The 16688-nt window shown below is 37.5% G+C and overlaps 1 pseudogene; it reads right to left on the bottom strand.

Annotated features, from left to right (window-relative positions):
• Positions 1-1738: 1738 nt before the first annotated feature.
• Positions 1739-16688, bottom strand: part of LOC119053453 (phosphatidylinositol N-acetylglucosaminyltransferase subunit C-like) — a 54520-nt pseudogene continuing 39570 nt past the window's right edge.

Genomic DNA, 16688 nt, shown 5'->3' with positions numbered 1-16688 from the left:
ATGTGGCTAAAATCTGTTCTCATGTTTTAATGTCACCACTGCCCATCTTGTTAAGCCCCCTGTTGCCTTAGAATTACATAATTGCTGAGATCCTTTAATTGCTCTTTCCACCACATGGGTCCATCCACCTTCCAGTCAGTTCTCCACAATGTTAATAAATCTTTAAAAAATACTGCTGTTTTTTGAAAGATTTATACCACTAATACAACCCAAAATATTTTTAATAGCTGTCTTCTGATTTCAGAATAAGATCGAATTCCTCAGCCTGAAATTTAACCTTCTCATAATATGTCACCAGTTTCATTTCCAGCCTTTTCTTGTACCACTTTTTGAAGGAGCCCTCCATTCTTCATGCCCGGATTCCCCACATGGGACACATGTGTTTCTGCCCCTCTAATTCATGTAATGTTTTCTACTTAAACTGTATTCTCCTTTCTCCACCTTTTATCTGCATGCTACATTATCTTTAAAGCACAGCTCAAAACTATGTCCATTCTGAAGTTTTACCATATACATTGACCTTTTGTAATCATTCTTCCCCCAAATTCCTTTGGCATTTTCTACACGCTACTTGACTAACCTTTAAGGCACATACATATATTCATTGATAAACCTTTAACTCATCCCAACCTAGAACCCTATACCCATTAAACAATAATTCTCCTTTCTCCCTTCTCTTGGTCACTGTTTTTATCTCTTGTGATTATAACATGCACTATGGTTGAGAAACTCTGATTTATAGGTTAGTACACCCAACCCCAGCTCTAGCCTAATGTAGCACTGAGGCTTAGACATCATTGCTGACTGCAGTGTGCTGGAGGTGCTAGCATTCTGTGGTATTCGGGCAGCAAACTTTTCTAAATTTTTCAGTGAGTCAGTTGACTGGGTATCTGGCAACTCAAGTTTCTGGTGTTAGTAAGATCTCTCTCTCTCTCTCTCTCTCTCTCTCTCTCTCTCTGTTTTTTGGCATTTGCAGCAGTGAAAGACTGGAGCTCTGTTTTCCAGCTCACTCTGGGTCTTGTCACCTACTTGTCAGAGTTTGGTGCCCAACATGTTTAGGTTTGCTTTTAAAAAAAATTCTGAAAGAAATTTCTAGAACGATTTGGATTTGCATCTTCATGATCACCTTCTCAGGTGCATTCTTTTCTGAATAAGTAGATAAAATTTGGGGGTTTTGTTTTGGGGGGTGGATTTTTGGGTTTGGTTTTTTTTGTGTGTGTGTGTGTGTGTGTGTGTGTGTGTGTTAGTCATTCTACATTATTTATAGACCACAGGATGTCAAGTGGCCATATGAACTTAAAGAAATTGTATGGGTCTGAACTATTTAAAAGGCACTATATTTTTGATATTGTGAAAAGTAAATAAATCTTAAACTTTCTATTTCAGAATAATGCGCTGACTCTTAACTTCTTTAGCTGCTGAATATTTAAATGTATGATTTTATTCAATGTTCTTTTATCATAATACATGATGTGGATGAGGAGAAATAGAGAGGGGTGAGATAGACTTACTTAAAAATTTGAAAGTATAATGCTGAAGCCTACTTTCACTCATGTTTGAAATTAAGGCAACATCACATATGAAGGGAAAGTAGAGAACAAAAAAGGAGTGATGGGCAAGGTGTCATTATTTGGACATTTTACCATTCATTTACTTATGGAACACCTGCTATGATTCCCTACTAGACACTAAGAGGGGTTCAAAAATGAAAGTGGATGGTTCTGTCTTCAGGAGCTTATTACCTAGTGCAGAAGAGGAAAAAAGCAGTTAACAAAGTAAAATTAAATGAGAAAAGTGATATGAGAGAAGTAGGAATCAAGAGAAAAAGAATATTCACAACAATGGTATGAATTGGGAAAGACTTGGTGGTAGAAACAAAATTTGAGCAAAGTCTCTGTCAGTAGACAAGACTTAAATATGTCACTGATGTAGTAAGTTGTGTCCAGGCTTCAGGAATAGTGTTAACAAAGGGACAGACAGAGTCTGGCTAGGACACAATTACTTGGTTGAAATAGAGCACAGATTGGGGTCTTATCTCACTGGACTATAGAAAACCATTTAATGTTTCTATCCAGATGAATGTCATAATTAGAATTGTGTTCCAAGTAGATGAATTCAACCACAAGGTGTTGGTGGGATTGGAATGGGGAAGATTAGAGACAGGAATAATGCAACACTAGCCTACCTTTTAAAGTTCATTTCCTTAGTCTGACATGAGAACAGCTTAATAGAGTAGAAAAAAATCACTAGACTTGAAGTCAGAAAGCATTTTCTGGCTATGCCTCTTATTAGCTTTGACCTTGGGCATGTTACTTAGTATCTGTATCTTCAGTTTCTTTTTCTAAGTGAAATTAATACCTATCTTGTAGAATTACTTTGGTAAATGAGATAAGCCCCAAAACACAATTCTTTGCACATAAGTGCTAAATAAACATTTGTTTCCTTCCTTTTCTGCCTAATTCAGACTTTAAAAGTTTTATTTTATTTATATAATTATCAGTTAATATTGCTTGGGTTAGTGACCACCCACATAGTTCATTTCAGTATTTTAGATGATGCTAAAGTCTATGACACAGAAGGCAACATTATATATCACATTTACATTTGGGAGAACAAAATTACAATCAGGAAATTAACAAGTACTTTGGGTTCTCAAGGTAGTCTCAGTTTATTCAACATTCATTTAACTGATAGTTATTGAGCCCCTGCATGGATCTGTGACTGTGCAAGAAGATGCAAAGCACATACAACTCAGCCCTGCTCTGAAGAACTTTATTGTCAAGTAACAGAGACATATCAATACACAGATATTTTTAAAGGTTTGCAATAAATGCCAAACATTTATACAAAGTGTTAGGGGGTGCAGAAGAATATGTAACTATCTAAGTTTGCAGAGGAAATGTAAAGCTTGACAAGGAAGCAATCCCTTCAGATGAGTCTTGGAGTGTTGTAGTTCATCTGCTACACAGGTAGAAGAATAACATACCAGGCAGGGGAAATAGGGTGCAAAAATGTAAAGCAGGGAGTGATCGCATTTGGCTCTATTTAACTGAAAATTTTTAAAAATAACAGTGGTTTAAACACAGGTGAAATTTATTTATTCTTCCTACATACTAGGAAATCTAGCAGTTGCTGACATTGATGTAGTGACTCAAAGATGTCAGGTGCTAGGTCTTTGAGGTTCTTTTTGCCTTACATTAGAAAGGAAGCTGAGAAACAAAGGTTTCCTTTTATTTATTTTTATTGTTTTTAAGCTGGGCACAAAATCACCTCCAACAAAATCAAAATTCTCTTAAAAATAAAGAAAGGGGAGACCATAGCAACCAATGGCCTTTGCTATAGCATTTTCAGGGGATTGCAACTGGTGTAGCTGGCTGAGGGCACTTCAGAGAGGCTGAAGACACAAGAAGAACTGAACCAAGGAAAGAACTATGAGTTTATGTGTACAATTTTTATGGGAAAATGTATCCAAAGTTTCGTGAGGAGATATCAGGAACATGTGCCGGGCTACAGCCACAGCAGTAGGAAAAGAAAGTTAATTACTCCATCACATTTTGGCCAATTGATTGACCTCCCATAATTGGCCAATTATGACCTCCCAAATCATATAAATGTTGCCAAGGGCAGGGTTCCAGCAGGAAATACTGGTTGTTTTGCATATGTTGCATAAGATTCCTTTTTTCCCATGCTTCGTTAATGATAAAAGTCACCACTGCCAACAATATTTTATTTTCTTTTGTCCCTCTATTCCTTTCTTCTTTTTGCTTGGAATTTACACTAGTGTGTGGCCCAGTGACTTCACTTCTTCTCCCTCTTAATGAGCTTTCAACAAGATTCCACAGCCCTGACTGAAAGCCAGGCAGAGTCCCATCTAGGTGCCAGAGTTTCTGAGACTTAATTTTGTTTTAATACATTTATTTTTAACTTTCCATCATTCTGTTACATCGACGTGAGTCCTCTCCCCTCTTTCTGGGAGCTTCCAGCAGCTGCCCTTTCAGCACACCACCTTCTCCCTCTGGACTCCTTCCTCTCCCAGCACACATGCATTCTTGTAGAAAGAAATGTCAGGAAAGTTACTTGTAGGGTTAAGTCTTTCTACTACCTCACTAAACTCCTCCTTCGACCAAATTAAACCTATACCTTATATTGTGAATATAAGTATGTTTTGATTATTCTTTTTCTCATCTCAAAAGTAATACTTATTTGTTTTTTAAAAAAGACCATGAAAAATACAGATCAACCAAAAAAGAACTGGGACTCATCCACAATTCAACCATCCCAAAATACTCACTAGTAACACTTTGGTTCATGTTCTTTCGTGGTTTACTCTTTTGGTTATGCATATAGACTGTACTTTTTTATGGTATCATTCTGTATGTATTACTTTGAACTCATGAACTCTTACCTCAAAGCATACACATATTTTCCTCTACATGGAGTTATACGACACTGTTTACTAAATTGTCATTTGGTGTTACATTAAAATTATATTAATGAGGGAGTTCTGGTCAAGTTGGTGATGTAGGTAAATGAGGTACTAGCATCCTCCCACAACAACATCAAAATTACAAGTAAACTACAGAACAACCATCCTTCAGAACCACCTGAAATCAAGTTGAATGGAAGACCTACAACTAAGAATATGAGGAAGCCACGTCAAGACTGGTAGGAAGGGCAAAAATACAGAAGGGCTAGTTCCACACCCATGTGTGGTAGATATAAATTGGGAGAGTTATTGCAGCTCAGGAGGTCCCACCTGAGGAGCAAGGGGCTGGGCAACAGCTCCAAAGGCACCAGGGACAAAAGAGGAGGAGTTAAATTGTCTGGCATCAGGGTAAGACCTACAGGGGCCACTTTCTCCCAGGGAGAAGTGCTGAGCCCTCTCTCAACACAGCCAGTAGGTAGGCGCCATGTCTGTGTCTCCATCAACCTGGCTAATACTGTTCAACCTGTCCTGATGATTCCCTGACTCCTGGCTCCACTTAACTTGTGGGCCCACCCAGCCCTTTCCAGTGGCTTTTCCATATAAATAGCCTGTCTTAGCTCATGCTTGAAACTTTTCTAAACTCTCTCAAACAAACAGCACCTGGTCTTGATGTGTGTTGTGCCTCTCACTAAGGGGTCTTAGGCCTGGCACTGGTGGTAGCTGGCCTTGATTCATACTTTTGCCTCTCCTGGATACCTCCAAGCCCAGCACAAGTAGCAGCCATCTAAGTAGATCAGGCAAGTGGCCCAGGTCAGGGTACAGGTGGTGAACGACCTTGGCCTGCACCTTCTAAGAGGTCCCAGAGCCAACACACCCAGCAGACAGATGCCAGAGCATCACCAAACTACCTCTGTAGACAACACACTCAAGGTGTAGACTCTGCAAACACCAGAGCCCACTGAAGTAAGTCAGCTCCCTGGGGTTGGATGGCCCATGCACAGCTGATCTCAATCATAGTTACAGACAGACCTTGCAGCCAATCCACCTGAGGGTAAAACCCTCCTATTGAGGTGTCAACAGTAGTCAAGTCTTAGCTACAACAGGAGGGTATACAAAGCCCACATGGGAAGCACACCTAGAGTGCCCAGCTTAGATGAATAGGGAAGCTATGCCACTGGACCCTATGGGATACCTACTACATTAGGCCACTCTACCAAGACCATGAGATGTAGCATCTCTGTCTAATACATAGAAACAAACACAGGAAGGCTGCCAAAATGAGGAGACAAAGACACATGTCCCAAATGAAAGAACAGAAGAAAACTCAAGAAAAAAAAACTAAAAAAAAAAAAAAAGAGACAAGTAATCTATCAGTAGCAGAGTTCCAAAACACTGGTTATAAGGATCCAGTATATAAATGAAAATCAAATGGAGGGTTATCAGCAGGGAGGGGAATCGGGGAGAATAGGGAATAAAAAGCAAAAATGGTAGGTACAAAATAGACAGGAGGAGGTTAAGAATAGTATAGAAAATGGAGAAGCCAAAGAACTTATATTTACAACCTATAGACTTGAACTGAGGGGTGGGAGGGAATACTGGTGAGAGGGTGGTTGTAGGGCAAAAGGGGATAAAAGGAGAGAAGCAGGACAATTATGTAATAGCATAATCAATGAAATATACTTAAAAAAACAAAACTTCAACCATGAGATAGAAAACATAAAAATGTAGATAGAAAACATAAAAGGAAGCAGTCAGAAATGCAGAATACATTAGAGAGAATCAACAGTGAAGTAGATGAAGCAGCAGATCAAATCAGAGATTTGCAAGGTAAGAAAGCAGAAAACACCCAATGAGAACAACAAAGATAAGAAAGAATTCAATAAAAATGAGGATAGCATAAGAGCCCTCTGGGACCACTTGAAGCCTACCAACACTGGCATCATAGGGGTGCCAGAAGGAGAAGAGACAGCAAGGAATTGAACCTATGTGAAAAAATACTAGTGGAAAACTTCCCTAACCTGGTGAAGGAAATAGATATACAAGACCAGAAAGCACAGAGAGTCCCCAAAGGGGCCCACACCAAGACACCAAGACACATCTGGAAGTCTTTAGGAAGAAAAAAGAGGAGGAGAAGAAGAAAAAGATAAAAAAATAAAATAAAATGTCAATGAATATATATCTATCAACAATTACTTGTTGATAGGTAAGTAATTAATTGGAATTAAATGTTCCAATTAAATGACTTATGGAGGCTGAATGGGTAACAAAAGAAGACACTTATATATACTGTCTATAAGAGACTCACTTCATACACAGACTGAAAGTAAAGGGTTAGAAAAAGATATTTTGTATAAATGGAAACAAATAAACAAAAGCTGAGATAGCAATAATTATATGAGACAAAATAGACTTTTAAACAAAGGCTATAACAAGAGACAAAGAAGGACCCAACAATCCTTCTACAGGGCATTTTCCCATAGAAACCCAAAACACTAAATTAAAAAGACATATACATCCATATGTTTATTACAGCATTATTTAAAATAGCTACGATATGGAAGCAACCTATATGTCTATCAAAAGGTGAATTGGATAAAGAAGTGGCAATTATTATAATGGAATATGACTCAGCCATAAAAAAAAGAATGAAATCTTGCCATCTAGACAACATGGATGGACTGAGAGGATATTGGCTGAGTGAAATAAGTCAGACAGAGGAAGACAAATGCCATACAATTTCACTTATATGTGGAATATAAAAAACAAAATAAACAAACAAGCAAAGCAGAAACAGACTCATAGATACAGAAAATATTTTGACGGTTGCCAGGTGGAAGGGTGTTGGGGGGATGGGTGGAAAAAGGTAAAGGGATTAAAAAATACAAATTGGTAGTTATACAGAGTAGTCACAGGGATGTAAAGTACAAAATAGGGACTATGGTCAATAATATCGTAATAACTATGTACAGTGTCGGAGGGGCACTAGATTTATCAGGTGATCACTTAGTAAGTTCTATGATGCCCAATTATTGTTTTATACACCAGAAACTAATATAATATTGTATATCAGCTGTAATTGAAAACAAAAATTATTTCAAATAAAAAATTACTCAATGATGTGAATGTACTTAGTACCACTGCACTGTACACTTAAAAATGGTTAAAATGGTAAATTTTGTTATGTGTATTTCACTACAAATTTTTTAAAAACAAGCTGTAAAAAATAAGTAATATCAACATTGTTCATGCTTAGTTACTTAATACACCATATATTGCATTTCACTTTTGCCACCACTTTATTTTTTTCTAGAGTCAGTAATTGCCTGTGTTTTTTGCTATTTGCTCAGTATTGATCCCAAACCTTCCAACAGAGCTATAAAACCTAAATCAGTATAACTACATCAACAGCTTTTGTTTGATTTCTGTTTTTCTCTTCTTCTTCTTCTTCTTCTTCTTCTTCTTCTTCTTCTTCTTCTTCTTCTTCTTCTTCTTCTTCTTCCTCTTCCTCTTCCTCTTCCTCTTCCTCCTCCTCCTCCTTCTCCTCTTCCTCCTCTTCTCTCCCTCTCTCTTTTACAATATTCCTTTTAGAGTACTCCATCATGTTACTCCTATGCGAACTAGAACTGAATCTAGCTTTCTTTCCATTTCTGGAAAGTCCTTTCACTTCTTTTCTATCTCGGATCTCTTATTTCCTGAATCCCAATACATTTTCTTGCTTTACAACCTCTGATGAAGCATTGTTGAGTAACTTCGTGAAAAACTTTGCATGGAAGGTAAATTTTTTGTGCTCATGAATAACTGAAAATGCCTTTATTATAAACTACAATCACTTGATTGGTAGTTTAGATAAATAACTCAACATTGCAAATATTTTTTCCTCAGATTTTTAAAGGCCTGTTTCATTGTTTTTGCTTTCATGATATGGTGTTGACATATCTGCCATTCTGATTCTTAAAACTTTTTATGCTTGGAATTCTACAATAAGAGACTCACTTCATACACAGACTGAAAGTAAAGGGTTAGAAAAAGATATTTTGTATAAATGGAAACAAATAAACAAAAGCTGAGATAGCAATAATTATATGAGACAAAATAGACTTTTAAACAAAGGCTATAACAAGAGACAAAGAAGGACCCAACAATCCTACTACAGGGCATTTTCCCATAGAAACCCAAAACTGAATATGCTTGGTATGGGTCTTTACCCATTCAGTGTGCTGGTCATTTATTATGTTCTTTATGCTCTTTCTGTTTGAAAAGTTGTATCCTTTCATTCTTTGTAAATTTTATATTTCTGTGATCATTGCCATCCTCCATTTTTTTCTCTCTTTTTTTTTGGAACTTTTATTATTCAGGTATTGGCCTTGATGGACTGACATTCTTATCTTCTTGTGTTTTTTTTCTTCTTCTTTTGGATATATTGTTATTTTTAATAAATAGAAATGACACCATTTTATTTGTTACAGTGACTAATAATGGGAGGCAATTATCCATGAGGGGCCCAGAAAGCTTTTTTTATCCACCAGATAACAAAAGGATAAGCATCTTCATCACCCAAGCCTTTGGTTAACTTTTTCTTTTGATCTCAGTTCTCCCATCCTGTAGGGAACTGTTCTGCTTGGCATGGGAATGTAGCCCAGCCCAGACCTGGAAAGGTCAGTGGGGAGCAAGGTCCAGCACACAGGACCCACACCCATGGATAGGTTCTCCTGTGGGGATTCGGGCCTGCATTATACCTAGACTACTATGAGATTTGCTTTTGCTAAAACTCCCTCACCCTGGATTGAGGCAGAAAGTACTTACTGTAACTTCCTAAAATCTGAGCTAAACCCCCCAAGTATGGAGTGCAACCAGTTCAACCACTATTCTCTTTGATCTGCAACATCCTTCTCTTTGAAGTAATTAGCAACATTCTTTCCTTTGTTATCTGTAAAAGGTAATCACCTGTAGCAAACCTGTGCATAGTAAATGAGGACCATCCTCATATAATGTACCCAGAAAAGCAATAAAATTTTGTCCAGGCAGGGGTCAGGGCCCTCTCTCTTACTTAGGGAGTGGCTATGCCATCCCTTTTTCTCCACAGGACTTCTGTAGTCCATGTGTATTTGTTCATTGGGGCTACAACACGTGGATCCTGCTGGCCAGGGTCCGCATCACCACCTACAGCAATTTGCTGCTTCCAGAACATAACTCTTCTTTCAAATCTTACCCTGTTTGGAAGCTATTCTATCAGCTTACCATAATAACAAAATGGAGGTCCCTAACTTACCTGAGGAAGCTGGACAAGTCTTCTTTGATCTCAGCCTCTTTCCAAGGCCCATGAATGTTTTCTTTAAAAAGATATAGGCGCCCTGGCTGGTGTAGCTCAGTGGATTGACCATGGGCCTGTGAATCAAAGGATCTCGGTTTGATTCCCAGTTAGGGCACATGTCTGGGTTACAGGCCAGGTCCTCCGTTACGGGACACATGAGAAGCAACCACACATTGATGTTTCTCTCCCACTCTTTCTCCTTCCCTTCCCCTCTCTCTAAAATTAATTTTAAAAAATTTTAAAGCTGCAGGCAAATGAGGTAAAAAGGGAAGAGACAGGAGATGAACACCAGTGGAAGGGCGAAAGGCTGGTTTCTACAGCATTGATGGACACAGGCCTCTTAAATGCAAAAAGAAAGTGACTCCCACCCATATAGCTGCAGGGAGTACATGCCTCAGTGTCTTCTATAACACCGGCCACAGGGTAAAAATCTACATGCCAAATGTCACCATGGTGAAGGCATGCAGGAACTGGAACAGGCATGTGTCAAGGTAGGCAGAAGCAAAGATGGCCATGTTCAAGGACAATGGACACAATGTGGACACAATGGCAACATTGGTGCCACAGTCAAAGATGAGGGTGCCTGAGAGCATGAAGACTGACATGGTGTAGATGGTGCCAGAGCTGACACACTCTCAGGGTCTTCAGTACTGGGGAAAAACCGAATGTGAGACTGATGAAGTCAGCCCACTGGGTTTGCCTGCTCTTCCTCAGCCCTTCACCTCCATCAGTGAAATCAAACTAAACATAGCCAGTCAGTGCCCAGGGGCCAGAAGACCCTCGTCCATATACCGCCAGGTGACCATAAAAAACACAGACACTACATAGCTTCTGTGTTGCCACGCTGGTCACAAATACCACAGCTCAGTATTGACATTTCCCTGCTTAGAGTTTTTCCGGAGCTCTTCTGGGAATTGTTGGTCCATGTAGTTAATCAGGAAAGGGCTGTCGCTCATGCTCATACAAGACCTGGCATTAGTTACAGGTTAGACACTCATTACCCTTTCCCTCCAGCTCAGGCCAGTTCAATCTCCCTTGTAGACAGACGTCCATGTGGTTCTCATTCTTTATAAAGTTTTAAAATAAAGCCTCTCTGGAAATTCCATGTTGTGTTGCTGTTGATATTTGCCCACCTTCCCTTATTTTTAAAGGCAGCAACCCAGTCTAGGCCTACAATAGATGAGTTTCTTCTGAGGCTTAACAATCTAGTCAAGCTTCCAACCATGTGGCTGGGAGTGGGCCGTAGCCTGCCTCCTTCCTGTTTAACATCACTTGCTTTCTGTGTTGTTTTCTGAGAGATTTCCTCAACTATCTCCTAACTCTTCCACTGAATTTTTCCACGATGGTTTATTATCCATAAAAGTTCCTATTTTTCTCTTTCTTATTTTTTATGTTTTTAAATAAAAGGAAATTATTTTGTATGTCATGAAAACTGAAGCTATTAATGACTTTTTAATTTTTTTCCTTCTTCACGTGTTGCTTCTGAATTGTTATTGTTGTTATTTTTGGTGTTTGTGTATATGTATATGTGTTTGTAATTTCTTTGTTTCAGTCTTCTTATTGGAAGCATTCCCCAACTATCTGGTCATTTTCTCTGTTCAGATTTAAGAAATCACTAAAAAACTGATTTGGTTAGAAACTTTGTGTGCCTGAGTGGTACTTGCTGACTGATGAGTTCTCTGCAATAGAACAAATAGAACTGAAGAAACTAACTCCAATACTGTCTCTTAAACTGATCCATTTTGAGAGAGGAGAATTCTCCATTCTCTTGTTTGTGGTACATCAGCCTGCCCACCAGTCTAGTGTGCAGCCTTACATATATTGTGTATATACAGTTTTCCACAAATGGGATCATACTATGCATAATGTTTTCTACAATGTGTTTTTCATCTAACAATATGAGGGAGACCCAAAAACAGAATTTATTTATAAAAATTGTGTATTTATTCTTACATATTTAGACTTCAGTCACCTTCAAAGTACCCTCCACTTGATGCAGTACACCTCCTGAGAATTTTTCCACTGCTCCAGTTTTTGAACTTGTCAGTTTTGATGCCTTTTAGTGTTTCTGCCTTTTTTTTGTTTGTTTGTTTCACCTCTTCCATATCAGCAACATTTTTCCCTTTGAGGACTTTTTCCGTTGGGGAAACAAAGAAAACCACTTGGGGAAAGATCAGGTGAATAAGGAGGGTGGGGCATAAGGGTCATTATGTTTTTGGTCAAAAACTGCTGAACACTCAGCACGATGTGGGCACATGCGCTCATAAATCACCCATCCTGAAATGGGCAAACTCATTGAAAGAATTCACTCATCAAAAAAATTCACTGAAGCCGACCTCAGCCTCTCACAACAATGCTTGCTGGTACACTATTAGAGATGGGTTCCTAGAATACTCACTTAGCTGTGGAAGCCTGTGCTACAAGGGGCCTGCCCTTCAGAAGATAATTTTGGGATTTTCTGAGTTTCCCCCTTGTACATCTAAGACATCTTCCCATTTTTGTGTGGCTAGGAATGCAAAGGAATATAAAATGGATGCTTAGAATTTCATATTATATATGAGCCATAATTTACTGAAATTATTTCTAACTGATTGGCATTTGGGTATTTTTTCTATAACAACATTGCAATTGTGTCTTTATCTTTCTGTACTTATGCAAGAATATCTGTATAATCAATTATTAGGAATATAATGGTTGGATCAAAGGGTGTAAATATTTAAAATTTTTATAGGTATTTTCAATATTGCCAAATTACTCTCCAAGAAGATTATACCAATTCATACTACTACCTACTTATACTCTTAACAAATCTGGGTATGGTCAAACTTTTCCAACTTTGCATTTTAACAGGACTTTCACATGTATATCTAATTCCAGTTATAACACATACTTCTTCATTAGTGAGGTTGAATAACATTTACTATTTTTATTAGTCATTTGCATTTATCTTAATAGAAACTTTTTCTTTGAATTCTCTGTACATTTTCTTATTGGGTTATTAGTCTTTTTTATTGAATTATGCAGTTCTTATGTGCATTGAAGAAATTAGGACTTTGCATATTATCTACTCTTTGACTTTTTAAACTTTCTAGTTTTATTAGTTTCCTAATGGAAGTTTTACATGTATATGTATTTTTTACTTTATGGCTTGAGTTTTATGTGAGTCTTTGAAAAGCCTTCCTTACTCTGAGATGACGAATAATTGTTCACTGTGTTTTATCAAGTGTTTCATGCTGGTTGTTATTATACTGAGGCACTGCACAAGCAGTCTTCTGTCGTTAGACCTTTGTGTTGTCTCCCGCTTTCTGAAGGCCATGTCCTCTGGTTTTGTCCCGGACTCCCTGAGAAACTGAAAAACAATCGGTCAAGGCATTGTTTATAGAGGCTTTACGGAAATATGTAAAACTTATTTTTTTGTTTCAATAATCTCAACTCCTTTAACCACATTTCATTTCATTTTTTGATTCATTTTTGTTATTCTACTCTCAAACCCTCCCTGGCATTTCACACATACGTTAAAATGTCAGTGCCCAAACTTGGCACAATACTTTCAGGGTGTGACCAATTCTAAGTTTAGCAGAGGGATACTTTCCTAGCTCTTGGATGTCATAGACCTATTAATATATTTCACTATCACAGTCAGCTCTATGAAAACAGCCACACTGTATTGCTGACTCATTCCCAGCTGGTGGTCCCATGCTTTTAAATTCATAGGACTAGAAATAATGTCTAAGTGTTAGATGAAAGGAAAAAAAGATTCAAAAAGATCCTGGAATTTTGGAACACTGGGCCAAAAGATGACACTTAGAAAGAAATGAAAAGTTTTGCATTTAATGTGAAAAAGGAAAGACCTGACTATAGAATAGAGATGATTTCACTTAACACTTAAACTTGGAAACATTTTAATTTACTGCAAACTTAATATCGGCAACAATGTGAAACAGCTGCCAAAAAGAGTTTTGACAGGCAAAAAAAAAGTGATGTCTGTACACAGCCTCTCCTCTCCATCTTTCAGTCAAGGAAAGTTCTTTCTTGGCTGGGTCAGCTCCTTGGCCTTTTAAAGAGATGGGTGGAGTGGGTAAGAGAAAAGAGGTTTGACTGATCTATTGGAAAATCTGGAGAGATGCTGAGGATGAAAGAGGAGGCACTAAGAAAGGCAAAGCCAATAAGCACTGGCTGAGAGAGAGAGTTTGGGAAGTTCATAAAAGAGAGGAGAGAGAAAGAAATTTGACTAGCTGCTATGACAAGGGAGGCTTTTAGATGAGAAAAGAGGTTTGAAAGGAAACGCCATGTGTTATAAATATTGAGTCACTTTATGTGTGTTTGAAGAGACCTAAGTAGAATTTTAATGTTTTTCACTCCTGTTTAGACATCTAGAATGTGTGTCTTTGTATGGAACTATGAGCTGAGAAACTGTCACAGAGTATCTGAACTGTATACAGTTTATAGAATCTTATGTCCCAACAACAGAACTATGGTGTTCACCATAATGAAGATGGCAGTCATGTCATTTGGTCACCTGCAGCCCTGGGCATCGCATTTTTATGAGCCCTGGGTATCACATTGTGCTAGGGCTACCATCACGAAGTGCCACAGAATGGGTGGCATAAATGACAGAAATTTATTCTCTCACAATTCTGAAGTCCAAAAGTCCAAGATCAAAGAATTGACAAAATTGTTTTCCTTGGAGGCATCTCTCCTTGGTTTGTAGATGACCATTTTCCAACGTGGCCCTCCCTCCATGTGTGTCTGTCTGGGAGTGTTATCTCCTTTTTTTATGAGACAGTTGTATTAGATGAAAGCTCACTATGATGGACTCTGTTTAACTTAATTACCTCACTAAGACCCTATCTCCAAATACAGTCAGATTCTGAGGTATTGGGGTGAAGACTTCAATGAGGGTACACAATTCAGATAGAATCATAAGACTACTGAAAACTACTACTCCATTTTTATCCTCATTTTAGATCTCTTTGAATTTTATTGCTGATCTTTCAGGACTCTTACCCAAGTTCTTATAATTTATAAAAAAACAGAATGGTCTCAACTTTTTCATTAAATTATTGTTAAAATCAGTAAATTTGCCTGGCTGATATTGATGCTTACTATTTCTATCCCACTCAAAAATTTTTAGAATCTGCTAGTTTGTTAGATATATGCAAAATGATACATAAATTGGTGCTTTACATATTATGTATATAGTATCCAAACACACACACACACACACACACACACACTCAAAAAGAAACAATCTCCTTTTCTTCAAAATGAAGCAAGTGGATCAGAAAATCTGTGAAGTCTCTTCCGGAGTCCCCAAATCCTACAAATGTAGTTCAAGGACAATAAAAGTATATGTTGTTAAGTATAACTTTTAAATATTGGATATGTTTTATAAATAACAGGCATGCAAGAGAGCCAGAGATAAGTTAGGAATTGTGAAACGTTTTCTTAAAATATGAATGGACAATTGAAAATATCTTGGAGGAAAATCCTTTAAGTCTGATCGCTAACCTAGAGTTCGGCCTTCAGAATCCTAACTTACACTGATGACAATTCAGGCTCCCACATTCACTTTGTTTCCATAACCACTGTTTTCTCTCATAGTTGTATATGCTTAAAAATATCTGAGGACAATTAAGCGTGTATACTCATGTCCTGCTGTACATTTCATATCTCTTTAAAGCTGAATGGAAAAACGCATTATAGTTCCCATTTTCTTTACTTATAGTTTATTTTATTATACAGTTTTTGCAGAAATGGTAACATTTAACAAGCATTAACTGATTGACCATGTATTTAAGCAAAGAAGAATAGATAGTAAACTTCTGCAGTACGCAGATAAATATCAGAGTTTGACAGTGCTTTACACATTATATTTATTCATATTTCCAAGCTCATAAAGAAATCTATTCATATACTTTTCAACAAGCCAGGATTATATAGTATATCTGCCAATCCCTAAAATTACTTTTTTAAAATACCTTGTATAAGTCAGAAAATATGGTTCATCTCTTTGAAGGTTAAAGACAGGCTAATATGTTACTTTTCTTAAAAAAAAATCAGATAGGAGCTATCAGGCAAAAGTTGTGAAAATGAAGCAGTAATACTTAGAGGTTGGCTTTCTACAGTGAATTATTATACTACGAAAGACTTTCATATACCGAGGCTCATTTCTGACATCAAGTTAAAATCATTTTAGCAGGAAAAATTTTTAAAGAAAACATTTTCTGAGGTGGAAAAGAAGCATATTGGATTTTATCTGGTTATTAAATTCAAAAGGTGCTTTGCATTAAGAAAGTGGGTACTGTGCTACTTTCTTTATTATTAACATACTGTATTTAGAAAAATGACATTGTTTCATATGAAAACAGATGCTGGCCCAGATAAAGTTAAATACCTTCACAGACCTCAACATGTGTACATGAAATTACAGAAATTTATTATAGTTCAAGCAAAGACTTGACCGCTCTTCTGTTATATCGGGAGTGTTTGAGTTATCTACTGCTGCATAACAAACAACTCCCAAATTTAATGGCTAAAAATAAAGCTTGGCAAACCTTTTTTGTAAAGGTCCAAATAGAAACTTCTAGACTTTGTAGACTATACAATCCCCATCAAAACTATTCAAAGTACTGTTTTAGCTCAAAAGAAGCCATAGATATTATGTAAAAAAAAATGGGTGTGGCTATGTTCTAATAAAACTTTATTTACAAAGAGGCAGTGAGACAGATTTGACCCACAGATCATAGTGTTTTGACTTCTGGTTTATCAAGGCTTATAATTCTATGGACTGGTGTTTTGGACAGGGCTCTCAATGGGGATGACTTGCCTCTGCTCTTCTTGGTTGAATGGGTTGACACATATGTTATTAGCAAGTTGGCTAGGGCAGAATGGTCATGATCGGTCTCATGTGACATGTCTGGTAGTTGACTGTGGCTGCTGATTAGGCAC

This window comes from Artibeus jamaicensis, unplaced genomic scaffold (genome assembly GCF_021234435.1).
Source record: "Artibeus jamaicensis isolate MK-2021 breed Jamaican fruit bat unplaced genomic scaffold, CSHL_Jam_final contig_548, whole genome shotgun sequence".
In the NCBI taxonomy this organism is placed as follows: Eukaryota; Metazoa; Chordata; class Mammalia; order Chiroptera; family Phyllostomidae; genus Artibeus; species Artibeus jamaicensis.
This window is presented reverse-complemented; position numbering and strand designations above follow the sequence as displayed.